The sequence below is a fragment of the Quercus robur genome, chromosome 5 (assembly GCF_932294415.1).
Source record: "Quercus robur chromosome 5, dhQueRobu3.1, whole genome shotgun sequence".
Taxonomy (NCBI): domain Eukaryota; kingdom Viridiplantae; phylum Streptophyta; class Magnoliopsida; order Fagales; family Fagaceae; genus Quercus; species Quercus robur.
Window position 1 is genome coordinate 18,024,766 of NC_065538.1, and position 16,125 is coordinate 18,040,890.

General features: G+C 36.5%; 1 protein-coding gene and 1 long non-coding RNA gene across 2 annotated transcripts in view; both read left to right on the top strand.

Moving 5' to 3' along the window:
• Positions 1-16,125, top strand: part of LOC126725338 (acid phosphatase 1-like) — a 55,693-nt gene that overhangs the window by 4,893 nt on the left and 34,675 nt on the right. The gene's annotated exons all lie outside the window — the stretch shown is intronic.
• LOC126725339 (uncharacterized) lies at positions 12,962-15,012 on the top strand. Its single transcript, XR_007655433.1, has 3 exons — positions 12,962-13,163; positions 13,701-13,799; positions 14,576-15,012. It is a non-coding gene; the product is annotated as an uncharacterized LOC126725339 (long non-coding RNA).

Below are 16,125 nucleotides of genomic sequence, written 5' to 3' on the forward strand. Positions count from 1 at the left end.
GGGGCGTCTGTTTTTAGTGAGAGGGAGAGGGAGGGAATTAGGAGGTAGGGTTTTGACTTTTCTTTTTCTTTTCTTTTTTTTTAGTGTGTTTTTTTTTTTGAAAGGGACTTTTTTTTTTTTTTTTTAGTGTTAAAATGGTATTGTGTGTGTGTGTTTTTTTTTTTTTTTCTTCTAAAAACAAGGACTTTACAGCAACGTGACTTCTTTTCTTTTCTTTATAAAATTATGTATTTTGTTTATGAGGACCACGTCACTTTTTTTTTTTGGTCACTTGGAAATATCACTTTTTTTTAATTATTATTAATAAAAGATAGAAACACTATTTTCTCAAAAAAAGAAAAGAAAAGAAAAAGATAAAAACACTATGAAATCTCACTTCTTGCAATTTTTGTATAGCAAGTGTTCTTTTAAAAAAGTCAGGGAAATATAACCTCAATATTGTGTAGGTGGATTTCTTTTATGGAAATATAACCTCAATATTTTTATTAAAAAAAAAAACCTTTGTTTATTTTATTTGGCGAAACCACCCCATTTGAAGGGAAAAAACATTTTCCACTTGACATCCTATTAACCAAATTTTGTTAAATTGATATTAAAAATGTTGTGTATTTAACTACCCGCAAATTTCCAAAATTATCTTATTTCATAATTAAGATTCATTGATTTCAATTTTTAATTAAAGAGTATTTTAAAATATTTAGTATGCCATTTTTTTAAAAGATTTTCAACGAGTTGTGGAGAGAATTGACGTTGCAAGTATTTTGGTGCTTGATAAATTTTGCATTATTATTCTAAAATTTTCAGTATTGTATGTACTATTCAACGTTAAACTTTAGCAAAGAAAATTTTATAGAAAAGCATAAAAGTGGAGAAAACCCTAAAATACAAACCAATACCCAAAACCCACTCAAAACCTCCCTATTCAACCTAATTTGATCCTATCGAGTGGTCATAGACCCAACTTCAATGGTTGACCATGTTTGACCAAATATTGATAAAGTTTTGCAAACTTTGACTACTCATTTCTCACAATCTGACCGTCTAATTGTTGTCATACTTTGCCAACACCAATATCTTATCACATTCTTCAAATACAACGGTTGGATTTTGGATTTGAGTCTAAAGCATTATGGACATGTGTTGTTATACCAACACACCAAGAAATTTTGATTAGTCACGTTCTACTAATCCAACCATTTGATTGAGCTCAAAATTCATCAAAACCAATATTTTATCCCACAATTTTAATCCAATGGTCAAATTTTAAATCTGACTCTGGTACAAGATGGATGCATGTCGTTGCATCTACCTATCATGAAACTTCAATCACTAAAAATATCCAATACTCTTCTAAGAGAGTTATACGCTATATAAATATTACTAAAAATCGAGAAAATTAATTACAAAATACAACCAAAAACCTAGAAAATGACCCTAATGGATTTACATATGACCTTTGACTTTGCCATTTTAAAACTAGAAGCTGATAAAAGCATGATAACCAAAAAAAACCTTAAAATACTGACCAATACCCAAAACCCACTTAAAATCTCTCTGATCAACCTAATTTGATAAAATCTAGTGGTCCTAGAACCAACTTTGAAGAATTTGACCAAAGATTGACCAAATTTAATAGACTTTAACGAAGTTTTGTAGGATTTGACTGCTCTGTTCTCACAATTTGACCGTCTGATTGTTACTGTAATTTACAAACACAAATATTTCACCACATTCTACCAATCCAACGGTCAGATTTTGGTTCTCCATCTGGTTGCATGATAGACATATGTTGTTGTACCCACCCACTAGGAAACTTTGTTTAACCCCGTTGACACAATCCAACCATTCAAAATGGTTGAATACACCATCAAAGCTAGGAAATGACCAAAATACCCTTAAACTTCTAAAGTGACAAAAGTGTCCCCAAAAGCTTCAAAATGATCAAAATACCTTTTACTTCTAAAATGACCAAAATGGCCCTCAAGTACTTGGATGGTCTTGAAAGATGGTTTTTTGAAATTTTTAAAATTAAAAAATAAAAAATTCTAGAGTTTTAAGACAAAATTGTGGAAAATTTACCATTCAAAGAAAATAGTAATTTTTTACGGTCATATGCATGTTAGAAATCACCTTTATTGTGACAAATTTACTTTATCATCGCTAATACCATCATTTCTTAAGAAAATTTTAATTATTAAGGACAACCAAAATGTCCGTCGCAAATAAGAATGCAATATATAGTGATGGAAAACAACTATAAAACACATGAAAAATATGGGCATGAATTCCCCCCCTTTTAAAAAATTACCATTGTTGACGGCTTAGGTCCATCGCAAATATTATTGTAGGGACACAATTTTAGTGATCCAATCCTTGTCGGTCAAGTCTTGGCCCAAGAAGTCCCACACAATGAATTTTTTGTAGAGGATGCACTAAAGAACTTAGTTTCAGTTAGCTTAAACGGTTTGTTGCATGGGTTAAGGGAATACAGAAATAAGAACGAAAAATGCCACTGTAAAGAGAGGTCCCTCACAAATGATAAGGCCTAAAACTTGATTAATGGACACAGATTAATGCAGTAAGATTTCTCTACAGTATTCTCTCCTCCTTTTTCTCCGTCCCCTCTCTTGGGGGACTTCTTACATATTATATAGGCCCTCTCATATCATCTAGGCTTTACACTTGTTGATCATCCAAACCCCTACTTGAGCACCTGTCCCATCAGACACCCCTATCAATTCTTTGTGAGTTGCGGTAGTCAAGGTAGTACTGTTCAGGGGTCTTCTCTTCATTAATGCGGCCAGGAGAGTAGTTGTAATGCATTTAATGTTGTGGTGACAGCCTTTACCGAGATATCTCGGGTTTCCTTCCTTTTTACGTATTTGGAAGATGGACTGTAGTGGCTTGGACGCGCCTTTGATCCGGATTTTGTAGTGTCCGAGGAGAAATTACTCCTTGGACATGTTCTCTTTGCCCCAGTGGGCCTAAATAAGGATTGCTTGGGTCACGATGTCTCCTCGGATGAGCTTCGTTCTTGAACGAGCCTACGGCCCAGCCAGCCTATTATTTTGGGCCGGTCCCCACAATAACCCCTCAAAACTCTGGTTTTTGATTTCCTTCCGAGGAGAAAAGCGGGGTTTTGACATTACAAAGGATGGAATTAACTAGATCCTAGTTCACGCGTGTGGGGGCAGCTACTTTTGACGCGCTACAATTTACGAGGTGCGGCTATTTACTCCAGGTGGCTTTATGTCTTCCTTATCCAACGGCGAGGCGTAGATCTAACGGCTGACATTCTTCCCTGAATTCTTGAGCGGGAGTGATTTCCTTTTTTCCCCCTAGCTATATAAAGCCCTAGAAAGGCTCATTTTTCTTTTTTATTTGCATATTAGAAGTCTAGAGAACTCCAGAGAGCTCCAGTGCCCAGAGATTTACGAACACTTCCGACCTCCAAATTTCTGTAGCCATTTCTGCAAAGCATCCTTCCTTGAAAAGATTTCCAAGCATCTTGCTGATCGTTTGTGAAGATACTCATAAGTTCCGCTCATTTCGTTGCTTCGAATTTCTCCTCGGATTTCAATTTTCACTTCGGTTTTTCTTCCTGTCCCTCCAGTTCAACTTAGATGGGTAGATTCCAGGATCTAGTAGACACTCCGGCTGCCATGGAGGCCTTTAGGGCGAAATATCACATCCCACAGGGGGTGGTTTTGCAATACTGCCCCCCAGAAGGAGTATTAACAGATAGAGATGTGGGTGAAGTCGTTATTCCTATGATTGCCTTTATAGAAGAAGGAATGACACTCCCCATGCGTAAGATTACCCGGGACTACTTGTTCCACCATAGGCTAACACCATATCAGTGCGCTCCGAACATGTTCAGGGTATTAGGCTGCATAGATGTCCTGAACGAGCGGATGGGTCTAGGCCTTACCTGGCATGATGTGGTTCATTTGTACGAGTGCCACTACGTCGAAAAGGGAGGGTATTACCTTAAATCTCGGTCCGAGGTCGTTAGGCTAATCTCCTGCCTCCCCGTGTCCAATAAAACGATGAAGGATGATTTCCTCATTACCTCAGGAGAATGGAGTGATGGTTTCCATTGTCCAACTCGGGCAGGAATTCCAGGTGTGGCACCTTTAGGGTCGATCCTTTAGGGAGGGGGTTTAGTTCTTTAGATTCGCTCTTCTCGCTTAAGAATTAAAAATCTTCCATCTTAACCCTAATATAATCCTCGGCTATTTTGCAGATAAAGCTCACGTTGCTCCTCGGCTGAGCCACGTAAACGTTCCGACCTTGAACTATCTCTTGAGGTCAGAAATCTATGTGAACAAGGACGGGCAACTACGCGCGGCTCATCTAGTTCTGGGCTATCAACCCTTGTCACGCGCCTTCCAAGACATTGGCCACACCATAAGAGCTAGTAGTCCGAGGCTAGCTAGGATTGACGTGTCCAAGCCCAAATTTTTAGCCTGCCACAATCTCAAGCCAGCCATTTTTCCCCGCGTTCAAAATCCTCCACCAGATAATTTCGAGGTTGCCGCACAACCTGAAGAAGAAGCTGAATCATCTCGTCTTTCTCTAGAGGAGAAGATAGATGAGTTCTACTTCGAAGAAGATATTCCCAAAGCTCCTCTGATTGAGCTTTCTGATCCCGAGGAAGAGTAGGACTGAAATTCAGTGGTCGGCGTGCCAATAGTTACAGCCTGCTCGGACGACTCCGAAGAGGTAGATAATATGGCCTCCGGCAAAGGAAAAAGCCTTAGAGAGTTGATGGCCACCCGAGGCAAGGGTCAATTATCCAAGGCACCAGCTCAGTTGCAGACCCCCGTTCTTCCTCCTGTCGCTCCTCATCTCCCGTCTGATCTCAGCCTTAAGGTTAACCCGGACCTAATGAAGAAAAGGCCGGTTGACACCCCTGAGGAAGGCGAGGTGGTCCCCCGCCCGGTCAAGCAGCAAAAAACTACCCGGGGGCAGAAGAATAAACGGGCTTCCTCCGTAGAAAGTCGGGAGGAAGAGAACCGGGCTGAAGTGCGTGTTAGTCCGCGCACTTGGAGCCCGAAACTGGAGGTAGACGGGGTCGCTATTCCCTATACTGTCTCGGTCCGAGAATACAACAGGGGCCGAGTAGGATACATAGCTGAGTCCCTAGAGCAGCCAGTGCTTCTTCCTCGGGACATAGAGGCCTACAGGCGATTCTCCTAGTCCGATCTCTTTCTATCCCTCAAGAGGGACCTTGCAATGGTAAGTGACTCTTCTATCCTTCCATTAAATCATTAGACCTTGTTGCATTCTAACACATTGTCTTGTTGTTTTGTGGGCAGATCACTCAGCAGATGTTTGTGGCCGAGGAGTACTGCCGCAACAACCGCAACTTAGCTGAAGCTGAGGCTCAGTCTCGTGCCGAGGTTGAGAGATCTGTAGGGTCCCTCAAGCAGGAGAATTTTGAACTCTCGGAGAAGTTCAAAGAGTCGGAGAAAACCACCGGAGCACCGATGCTGGCCTGAAGAAAGCTGAAACCCAAGCCAAGGACCAGCGCCAGAAATTGTTCGTGACTGAGACCAGCCTTGCCACTAAAAGGCAAACAATGTTGGATCTCAAGGTGGCGTTACAGAAAGCCAAAAAGCAGGTCCGGCTAGCTAGAGAAGAGGTTCAGCTAGTTCGGGAAGCAACCGAGGCTGAAAAGAAGGCCTTTTATCAGCTTGGGGCTGAAGAGACTAAAGCCAGGCTCTCTGAGGAGCTTCCAGAGGTATGCAGGGATTACTGCAGCATCTCATGGGCTCATGCCCATGATGCTGCAGGGGTTCCTGCAGACTCGGCATTGAGGTTTCCCGAGAAGGTCTTCTTCCCTCTTGAGATCCGAGAGATCCCTGAAGGTGCCCCTGAAGCTTCCGAGCAGGCCCTGGTTATTCCCAATGCCATCTCTTTGCTTGATAATGCCAAGGATCCTGCCAAGGAGTCCGTCTCCGAGGGTCTTGGGGCAGATTCCCAAGCCAAAGTGGTTCTTCCTCCTCAACTAGAGCAGAAAGAGAATCCTCCTGCTGAGGCTTAGCTTAAAGGGTTTTTAATTACAGTATTTCATTTCATTTTTTTTTTTTTTAGGACGGGAGTTGTCTTATTTTTTGTTCTTTTGTAAAGACCTCTCTTTGTATTGACCTCGGCTTATTAATATAGAATGTTCTTCTTCTTTTTTTCCATTCTCTTTTGGTACTTATGATTGATGTTGATATAATTCCATTATTTTGTTCAAAGCTAATACAGTTCCTCTATTTAATGTTTGCAACAATATAAACAAATATAAACGAATGAGAAAAGGCAATGCCATGCAGCGAACTTAGAACGATAGATGCCATTATACTAAACTACGCACGTACCTTAAAATCGCACAAGAGTTCTAAGTTGTTAATTTCCCGTAAGTCCGTGATCCGAGGAGCCATGCTGGACTTTAGTTCTGTTTAAAACTTGTATAGACGCCATAAGTTATTAATTTCCCCCAAGTTTGTGGTCCGAGGAGTCATGCAAGACTTAGGTTTTGTTTAAAACTTGGATAGATGCCTCAAGTTATTAATTTCCCCTAAGTCTGTGGTCCGAAGAGCCATGCAGGACTTAGGTTCTGTTTAAAACTTGGATAGATGCCTCAAGTTATTAATTTTTCCTAAGTCTGTGGTCCGAGGAGCCATGCAGGACTTAGGTTCTGTTTAAAACTTAGATAGATGCCTCAAGTTATTAATTTCCCTAAGTCTGTGGTCCGAAGAGCCATGCAAGACTTAGGTTCTGTTTAAAACTTGGATAGATGCCTCAAGTTATTAATTTTTCCTAAGTCTGTGGTTCGAAGAGCCATGCAGAACTTAGGTTCTATTTAAAACTTGGATAGATGCCTCAAGTTATTAATTTCCACTAAGTCTGTGGTCCGATGAACCATGCAGGACTTAGGTTCTATTTAAAACTTGTATAGACGCCATAAGTTATTAATTTCCCCTAAATCTGTGGTCCGAGGAGCCATGCAGGACTTAGGTTCTGTTTAAAACTTGGATAGATGCCTCAAGTTATTAATTTCCCCTAAGTTTGTGGTCCGAAGAGCCATGCAGGACTTAGGTTCTGTTTAAAACTTAGATAGATGCGTCAAGTTATTAATTTCCCCTAAGTCTGTGGTCCGAAGAGCCATGCAGGACTTAGGTTCTGTTTAAAACTTGGATAGATGCCTCAAGTTATTAATTTCCCCTAAGTTTGTGGTCCGAAGAGCCATGCAGAACTTAGGTTCTGTTTAAAACTTGGATAGATGCCTCAAGTTATTAATTTCCACTAAGTCTGTGGTCCGATGAACCATACAGGACTTAGGTTCTGTTTAAAACTTGTATAGACGCCATAAGTTATTAATTTCCCCTAAATCTGTGGTCCGGGGAGCCATACAGGACTTAGGTTCTGTTTAAAACTTGGATAGATGCCTCAAGTTATTAATTTCCCCTAAGTCTGTGATTCGAAGAGCCATGCAGAACTTAGGTTCTATTTAAAACTTGGATAGATGCCTCAAGTTATTAATTTCCACTAAGTCTGTGGTCCGATGAACCATGCAGGACTTAGGTTCTATTTAAAACTTGTATAGATGCCATAAGTTATTAATTTCCCCTAAATCTGTGGTCAGATGAGCCATGCAAGACTTAGGTTCTGTTTAAAACTTGGATAGATGCCTCAAGTTATTAATTTCCCCTAAGTTTGTGGTCCGAAGAGCCATGCAGGATTTAGGTTCTGTTTAAAACTTAGATAGATGCGTCAAGTTATTAATTTCCCCTAAGTCTGTGGTCCGAAGAGCCATGCAGGACTTAGGTTCTGTTTAAAACTTGGATAGATGCCTCAAGTTATTAATTTCCCCTAAGTTTGTGGTCCGAAGAGCCATGCAGAACTTAGGTTCTGTTTAAAACTTGGATAGATGCCTCAAGTTATTAATTTCCACTAAGTCTGTGGTCCGAGGAGCCATGCAGGACTTAGGTTTTGTTTAAAACTTGTATAGATGCCATAAGTTATTAATTTCCCCTAACTCTGTGGTCCGAGGAGCCATGCAGGACTTAAGTTCTGTTTAAAACTTGGATAGATGTCTCAAGTTATTAATTTCCCCTAAGTCTGTGGTCCGAAGAGTCATGCAGGACTTAGGTTCTGTTTAAAACTTGGATAGATGCCTCAAGTTATTAATTTCTCCTAAGTCTATGGTCCGAGGAGCCATGCAGGACTTAGGTTCTATTTAAAACTTGGATAGATGCCATAAGTTATTAATTTCCCCTAAGTCTGTGGTCTCAAGAGCCATGCAGGACTCAGGTTCTGTTTAAAACTTGGATAGATGCCTCAAGTTATTAATTTCCCCTAAGTCTGTGGTCCGAAGAGCCATGCAGGATTTAGGTTCTGTTTAAAACTTGGATAGATGCCTCAAATTATTAATTTCCCCTAAGTCTGTGGTCCGAGGAGCCATGCAAGACTTAGGTTCTGTTTAAAACTTGTATAGATGGAAATGGACCAATGGGTATGCGATGGTCATGGAACAAAACATAGGCAGAGCTGTTTTCATTAATAATGATATCTTCTTAGATTATTTTCATTCCACGAGCGAGGTACAGTTTTTTCATCTAAGTCTTCTAGGTAATAAGCACCTATTCCGGCCACAGATGTGATGCGATACGGTCCTTCCCAGTTGGGTCCCAGCTTGCCCCAGGAAGGGTTCTTAGCACTGCCAAGAATCTTCCTCATCACGAGGTCGCCTGGACTTAAAGGTCGCAGCTTTACATTAGCATCATATCCTTGCCTTAGCTTCTGATGATAATAGGTCATATGGATCATCGTTTTTTCCATTTTTTCCTCAGCTAAGTCTAGACTTCTCCCCAGTAACTCGTCATTGTTTTCTGGGGTAAAAGTGCTAGACCTCAATGTGGGGAAGCTGTTCTCTATTGGGAGTACGGCTTTGGCCCCATAAGTCATTGAAAATGGAGTTTCGCCCGTTGACTGTCGCGGTATCATTCGATAGGTCCATAAAACATGCGGGAGCTTTTCCACCCATCTCCCCTTTGCATCATCCAATCTCTTTTTCAGACCGCTCACTATGACTTTGTTCACGGCCTCGACTTGCCCATTTCCTTGGGGGTAGGCAGGAGTGGAATATCGGTTTGTGATGCCAAACTCGTTGCAGTATTCCCTGAAGCCTTGTTGGTCAAGTCTTGGCCCAAGAAGTCCCACACAATGAATTTTTTGTAGAGGATAGGCTAAAGAACTTAGTTTCAATTAGCTTAAACGGTTTGTTGCATGGGTTAAGGGAATACAGAAATAAGAACGAAAAATGCCACCGTAAAGAGAGGTCCCTCACAAATGATAAGGCCTAAAACTTGATTAATGGACACAGATTAATGCAGTAAGATTTCTCTACAGTATTCTCTCCTCCTTTTTCTTCGTCCCCTCTCTTGGGGGACTTCTTACATATTATATAGGCCCTCTCATATCATCTAGGCTTTACACTTGTTGATCATCCAAACCCTTACATGAGCACCTGTCCCATCAGACACCCCTATCAATTCTTTGTGAGTTGCGGTAGCCAAGGTAGTACTGTTCAAGGGTCTTCTCTTCATTAATACGGCTAGGAGAGTAGTTGTAATGCATTTAATGTGGTGGTGGCAGCCTTTGCTGAGATATCTCAGGTTTCCTTCCTTTTTACGTATTTGGAAGATGGACTGTAATCGCTTGGACGCGCTTTTGATCCGGATTTTGCAGTGTCCGAGGAGAAATTACTCCTCGGACATGTTCTCTTTGCCCCAGTGGACCTAAATAAGGATTGCTTGGGCCACGATGTCTCATCGGACGAGCTTCGTTCTCGGACGGGCCTAGGGCCCAACCAGCCTATTATTTTGGGCCGGTCCCCACAATTATTTATTGGGAGGGATCCAATTCCATCACTAATACATTCTTTCTTTTCAAGAAAATTAACTATTTGCGACAATTAGCATGTTCGTCGCAAATGCAAACCCAATTAGAAAAATTTTAAAAATAATTGCAATGGATAAATGTCATCACAAATGTGAAAAGAAAGGAGGGAATTTTCCCTCCAGAATATTTTACCATTTTTTATGGCTTCATGGCTATCGCTAATACCCTCTTTTATATTTATGATGGAAGAATGTTTGTCACAAATAATAACACCATAAAAGATATATATTTTGTATTTTTGATACACAAAAGCCATCACAAGTGTTAATAGTTCTGACGGTTTTTTTTTTTTCTTCTCAGTCGTTGTAAATAATACCCTCTTTTATATTTACGATAGAAGAATGTTTGTTGCAAATAATAACACCTTAAAGATATATATTTTTTGTATTTTTGACGCACAAAAGCCGTCACAAGTGTTAATAGTTCCAACTATTTTTCTTCAGTCATTGTAAATAATACCCTCTTTCATATTTACGATGGAAGAATGTTTGTCGCAAATAATAGCACCATAAAAAAATATTTTTTGTATTTTTGATGCACAAAAGCCATCACAAGTGTTAGTAATTCTGCTAGTTTTTATTCAGTTGTCGTAAATAATACTTTATTAGCAATGAACAGTTTTTATGCCGTCGTAAAAGGTAAGGCGGGAACATTTCCCTCCAAAATAAATCATATTTTCGACAAAAATAATAGGCATTTTCGACGAACTCATTTTGCCGTCACAAATGTTTTAATATTCGACGAGTGATTGTCGACGAAAGAGACTTGCCATCGAAAAAGCTAGTTTTTCCAACAGCTTTTTGTAGTCGTCAAAAAAGTTTCATCGCAAATAGCAATCTTTTTTGTAGTATAAATGGATTTGTTGGTTTATTTCCTTCATTTAAATTTTGGGATTGGCTTAGATATATCTCTCTTTCATAATATATAATCTCATATTGTAGCCAAAGTTCTTGACAGTTTGGTACTAGTAAATAGTGTAATGTTTACATGTATTGGTGGCCCCATCCAATCTATTGATTAGTCTTAATTATATGCAAGCACCTACTACACATTTTTTTTTTTTTTTTTTTTCAGTGTAATCAACATTAATTTTGTTTTCTATTTTATTGAGGTTTTTGAAATAAGTGACAAATTTGCTCATTATAGTTTTCAATTAATTGCTATTCTTGGTGCATATATAATTTTATGCGACTTGTGGTGATGGATTTATTGTTAAGAGTGATGGGGATGTACTATTAATGTGATTATTTGTGGCAGATGTATCCTTGTTAGTTCTTATTCACAAGAGAACTACAAGGTTTTTATCAATAGTAAGGATTTATGATAAATGCAATGTTTGTGCAGGTAGTAAGGATATATTTTTGATGTTTTGTCATTTATCGTGGTGATTGTGTTAATGTTTTTAAATGAATATATTTTAGTTAATTCTTTATTATTTACTATAAATATAAAATTTTGCGTAATTATAATTTTTGTATATTTATTTAGTTTAATTTGAAATATTGCAGAACAATGTTAGGGAGGAAATCATAGTGTGAATAATGACAAAAGATGACTTTAAGGAGGAAGGTGACTCTCAGATTGAGGGAACTGACTCAGACGATGACTGATCTTCCAATACTTATGCTTTCAAGTTTCATGAAAGATATAATTAATATAGCTTTCATGTATAATTGAACATCACGCTATTTCGTAGACCTTTTGATATTTTCATTTTTATTGCATTATTCACTTATTAGTTTTGAACAATTATGGATTTGTACTTGTTATTTGAATGGAGAATTTTTTATGAGATGTATGTTTTTAATTTATATATTATTTATTTACTTTCAAGTAATTCATGTGTTTCTTTTTCGACATAATTGTTTTGTTGCAATTAAAGTACTATAAATGGCCTTTTTTTTTTTTTTTTCGACAAAGCTATTTTGTTACAAATAATGTATTAGTGACGTGGTAACTAATTTTTAATAATGGTCAAAGTTCGTTGATAAAAAGTAAATGGTCACTAAGATTTTGTATTTTTGACAAAAAGCTAAGTATTTACAATGGCTTTTAGTCGTTGAAAAAAATACATTAACGATGGCTATAGTTCGTCGCAAAATGTATTTGGTCATTCAACTTCATCATTTGAAATAGTATTTTTGACGGCAAATCAAGTATTTATGATGACTTTTAGTCATCGAAAAAATACATTAACGATGGCCTTAGTTCGTTGCAAAACATATTTGGTCGTCCAACTTCTTAGAATGAAGTTGTATTTTTTATGACAAATCAAGTATTTGTCGTTGAAAAAATACATTAACAACAACCTTAGCTCATCACAAAATGTATTTGGTCGTCCAACTTCCTCATATGAAGAAGTATTTTTGACGGAAAATAACAAGTTCTTACGACGGCTTTTTATGGTCGAAAATGAGTGTTAGCGACGGCCTTGTCGGTCGAAAATGAGTATTACCGACGGAAGTCGACGGCCTTTTGCCTTCGACACTACTAATCTGTGACGGCTTTTTGTGTTGTTGTGATGAACTCTAGCCATTGCTAATAGCAATCTTTTTTGTAGTGGCCCCATGAGATTTTACATGACTTTCATTGGCAATGGAGTAGTACTTTACATTATATAGTATAACTACAAGTATTGCAGTAAGTTTGCTAACTTTTTGTGTGGTTCAAAGATGCTATATTCTATGTTATTTTAGATTATAACCTTAAGCTTTACATTACGGAGACGTACATTAGGTTGTCTCACATCAGAAGTAGCTTATTGCATTTGTTGTACAAGTTTTCAATTCCTTTTGTGTGGATATTTTTTCACAACTATGGAGTAAGGTCTATGCACTATATGTTATCTTATGTTTTCTCTTATGGTGTCATGGTTCTTTGTTTATTTATTAAAGATTACGTTGGAAGCCTATATTATTTGCACCTTCAAAGTGTTCGACAATGTTTGAACCAAATTTTTCATCAATTAGGAAGAATTGGATTAAAAAAAAAACTTAAAAAACCCTTCCATCCTTACTAAAATTGTCTCATAATAATGACTATTTTTTTGTTTTGTTTTTATAATTTGTAGGTTCTGAATCTTTAGATTTTTAATTTTATTGTCTTTTGAAAGTTTGACCATCTGAATTTTTAGGTTCAATGTATTGCAATATCTAAAACTATTTGGCAAATTTCAACTGTTATAACTATGGATTATTCTCTTGAAGGTAACTTATCTTTCTCTGATATTTCTCTATTTGGTAGTCATATATATTTTGTTTTGTTTCAATAATTTCTAGGCAATGCTAGTGAATTTTCTAATTTTCTTTTTCCTTTCAGAAGTTTTAACATTATAATTTTTTAGTTATTTTTTTACAATATCTAAATTTGTTAGCTAGATTTTTTGCAACCCGTTGCATGTTCAAGCAATGGATTATTCATCAAATTGTAACTCAAAAAGATAAAGCAATTCACGCAATAGTATAGTTTCATAATAAATTTAAAATTTTATAAAATTATTTTAATCTATTATAAATAGGTAAGTTCCTGTGCGTTGCACGGGTTTAGCATACTTAGCCCAACTTAGAGTTATCTAATCTAGAAGAAACTTGAAAGTCTCAAATTTTGGAAGCCTTGAACTATTTGGAATTTGTTTTCAAAAGGATCTTGTTGTTAGTCATTTGTTGTTATTTTAATGACTTAATTTAAAAAAAGATTGCATTAAACAACTTCATTTAGGAGGTTTGGTTATTTTGGTGTTTTAGAAGGTGTAGAAGTGGTGGAAAAAGAAGAGGTAGAGGTAGAGGTGGAGATGAAGGAGTATGAAGCCCTTAAAAAGTTTGGAAATGACGTCTGACCTTCAGGTATTATATCTTCCTTTTGTTTTTTTGTAACAATATTTTATCGGGTTATTTAATTTTGATTAACTTTGCATTAGTTAATGTTTTAATGATTAATATAGATTTGTTGATATTGGGACTAAGGGAAAAAGAAAATGGGTTTTACATCTTAATCTTAGGTCTTATGTTCTTTTCATTGTTTAGGATTGAACTTGATTCTAAAGTGATGATTTCTCTCTCAATTGTCTATGCTTCTGAGGATGTGTTACATCTTTGTCTAATTCTTTGGCTAGATTAAAAAGTCTTAGATAAATTATTGACTTTGTGTTTGATTTGGTTTTACAAATTTTTGTTGATTAGCTTTGATTTTGGGAAATTTTTTTTTTCTATTTAAATCAATGCCATTTGGGTTCTAAATTTTTTTCCCCTATATATCACTTCCTTTTTTTTTGGAAAAAGTCACACTCAAAAGCTGTTGTTTGATAAGTGATATATATCTCTATATATAAATATATGTGAATTTTGTTGACAAAATGTGACAAAATTGTAAAGCCTGATATTACTAGGAAGAATATCCACCTAACAGACAATTTAAAATCTTTGTAGCAAGATGCTGTAGTTTACTGGTACACACAAAAGTCATAACTTCCACCATTGTAGTGGTTTTGGTACAGGTATGCTTCCTTTTCATTGCAAGATATTTTGGTCTTCCTCAATGATACAAGGTTGCTTATTCTGTTCTCTTAATGCTTTTGTCTCTCCTTAACTTCTGTTTACATAACCTATATTTTTTACTGTAGGGAAAATGTCATATCTCAATTGGGAGAGGTTGAGGAAGAATAGGGTCAAAGCCGAAGTCCGTCATGGAGATATTATCTCATTTGATAAGAATATCATTCCATATTTTTATATATGATTAATGTTACTGATGTGGTAGATATTTACTGATTTCAAGATTCAAACTTCGAACGCATTGCTTGAGGCGGACATAATTTGCTATCGCAATGTATTTTATTTTTATTTTCTTTATAATCTGTAGGACTGGTCTTGATTCTGTAGGTTCCTTGAACAAATTGAATTTAAGGAATTGTTACCCTTAAAACATATATTCTAATGCTTTCAAGTGATCATGTTTGACAACCTACATAGTTATTAACCTTTTTGTCTCCTTCAACTTATAACTTGCATTTGCGTTTGCATTTGTGTAAGAAGTTCTTGCGTCCACACCGATGCTAGATGGTGCAGTTTTAAAAAGAAAAGAAGGTATATTCTTGATGATGTGTTATTCTATTTAATGGTATTTTGTTGTATATTTGCTTCTCATAGTGCTTATTACAAGTGGCTATATTGGATATTGCATGATAGTGGTAATGTTTTTTTAGAGACTTTTAATTATTGATTTCGTCCTTTAAAATGTTAGGCTTTTCTGGGTTTTGCATATAATGCTATTCTTAAAATTTTAGTTGATAATCTGTTTGAGTGATGAGGGGGAAAATCAAATGTCTTGATTTGAATTATATGGGATAGCAAGTATGGTTAAGCTATAAATAGGTAAATCATTCCAAATTTTTGTAGCATTCCTTGTTATAATGCTTTGAAGATAAAATGTTAAGGATAGTCTTTTCTTTTTTTTTTTAAATATATATATATATATATACATATATTATGCAGAGGGTTGTAATTTAATGCTTGAGTTTTTTAATCACATTTATGATGAGTATTTTTGCTATATGTTATGTATATTATGCAATTTTAGGGGTGATATTGTCAAATTTACATCTTGAGAACTTTGAAATCTTTGTGAACATGTACTTTTTTTTTTTTGTTCTACCTCCTATCCATGCGGCTATGGCATGTTCTTTTTTATTTTAGGGTAATTCTATTTCTTAGAGTAATGTAGGATGGAGGTTGTCTAATCTTGGCTTTTGAGTAAAATTTTATGGCCAAAATTGCACCATATTTGTCACAAATAAAAAGATATATGTTGCAAGTAACAATGACAAAATTGCTGATTGCTGTGCAATCATTAAAATGTTGAATTTTGGTTAAAAGATTGATATCAACCTAATTTTTAGCATCTTTCACAATTTTAGGTGAATACATATAAATTTGGTCAAATGTTAATTTTTATGCCTTACAGGGCTTTAAGGAGTACATAAATTTGATTTTGGAAGATGTTGGAAAAGTCAACATCAAGAGGGAGAGCAATAAACTTTAGGTGGGTTCATTTTCTCATTTCCCTTTACTTTTAATCTCCCAAATGTGCATACTCTAAATGTGGTACATCTATTTGTTATTTGTCGATTACATATCAAAAAAAAAAAAAAAAAATGTACAGGGTAGATTCTTC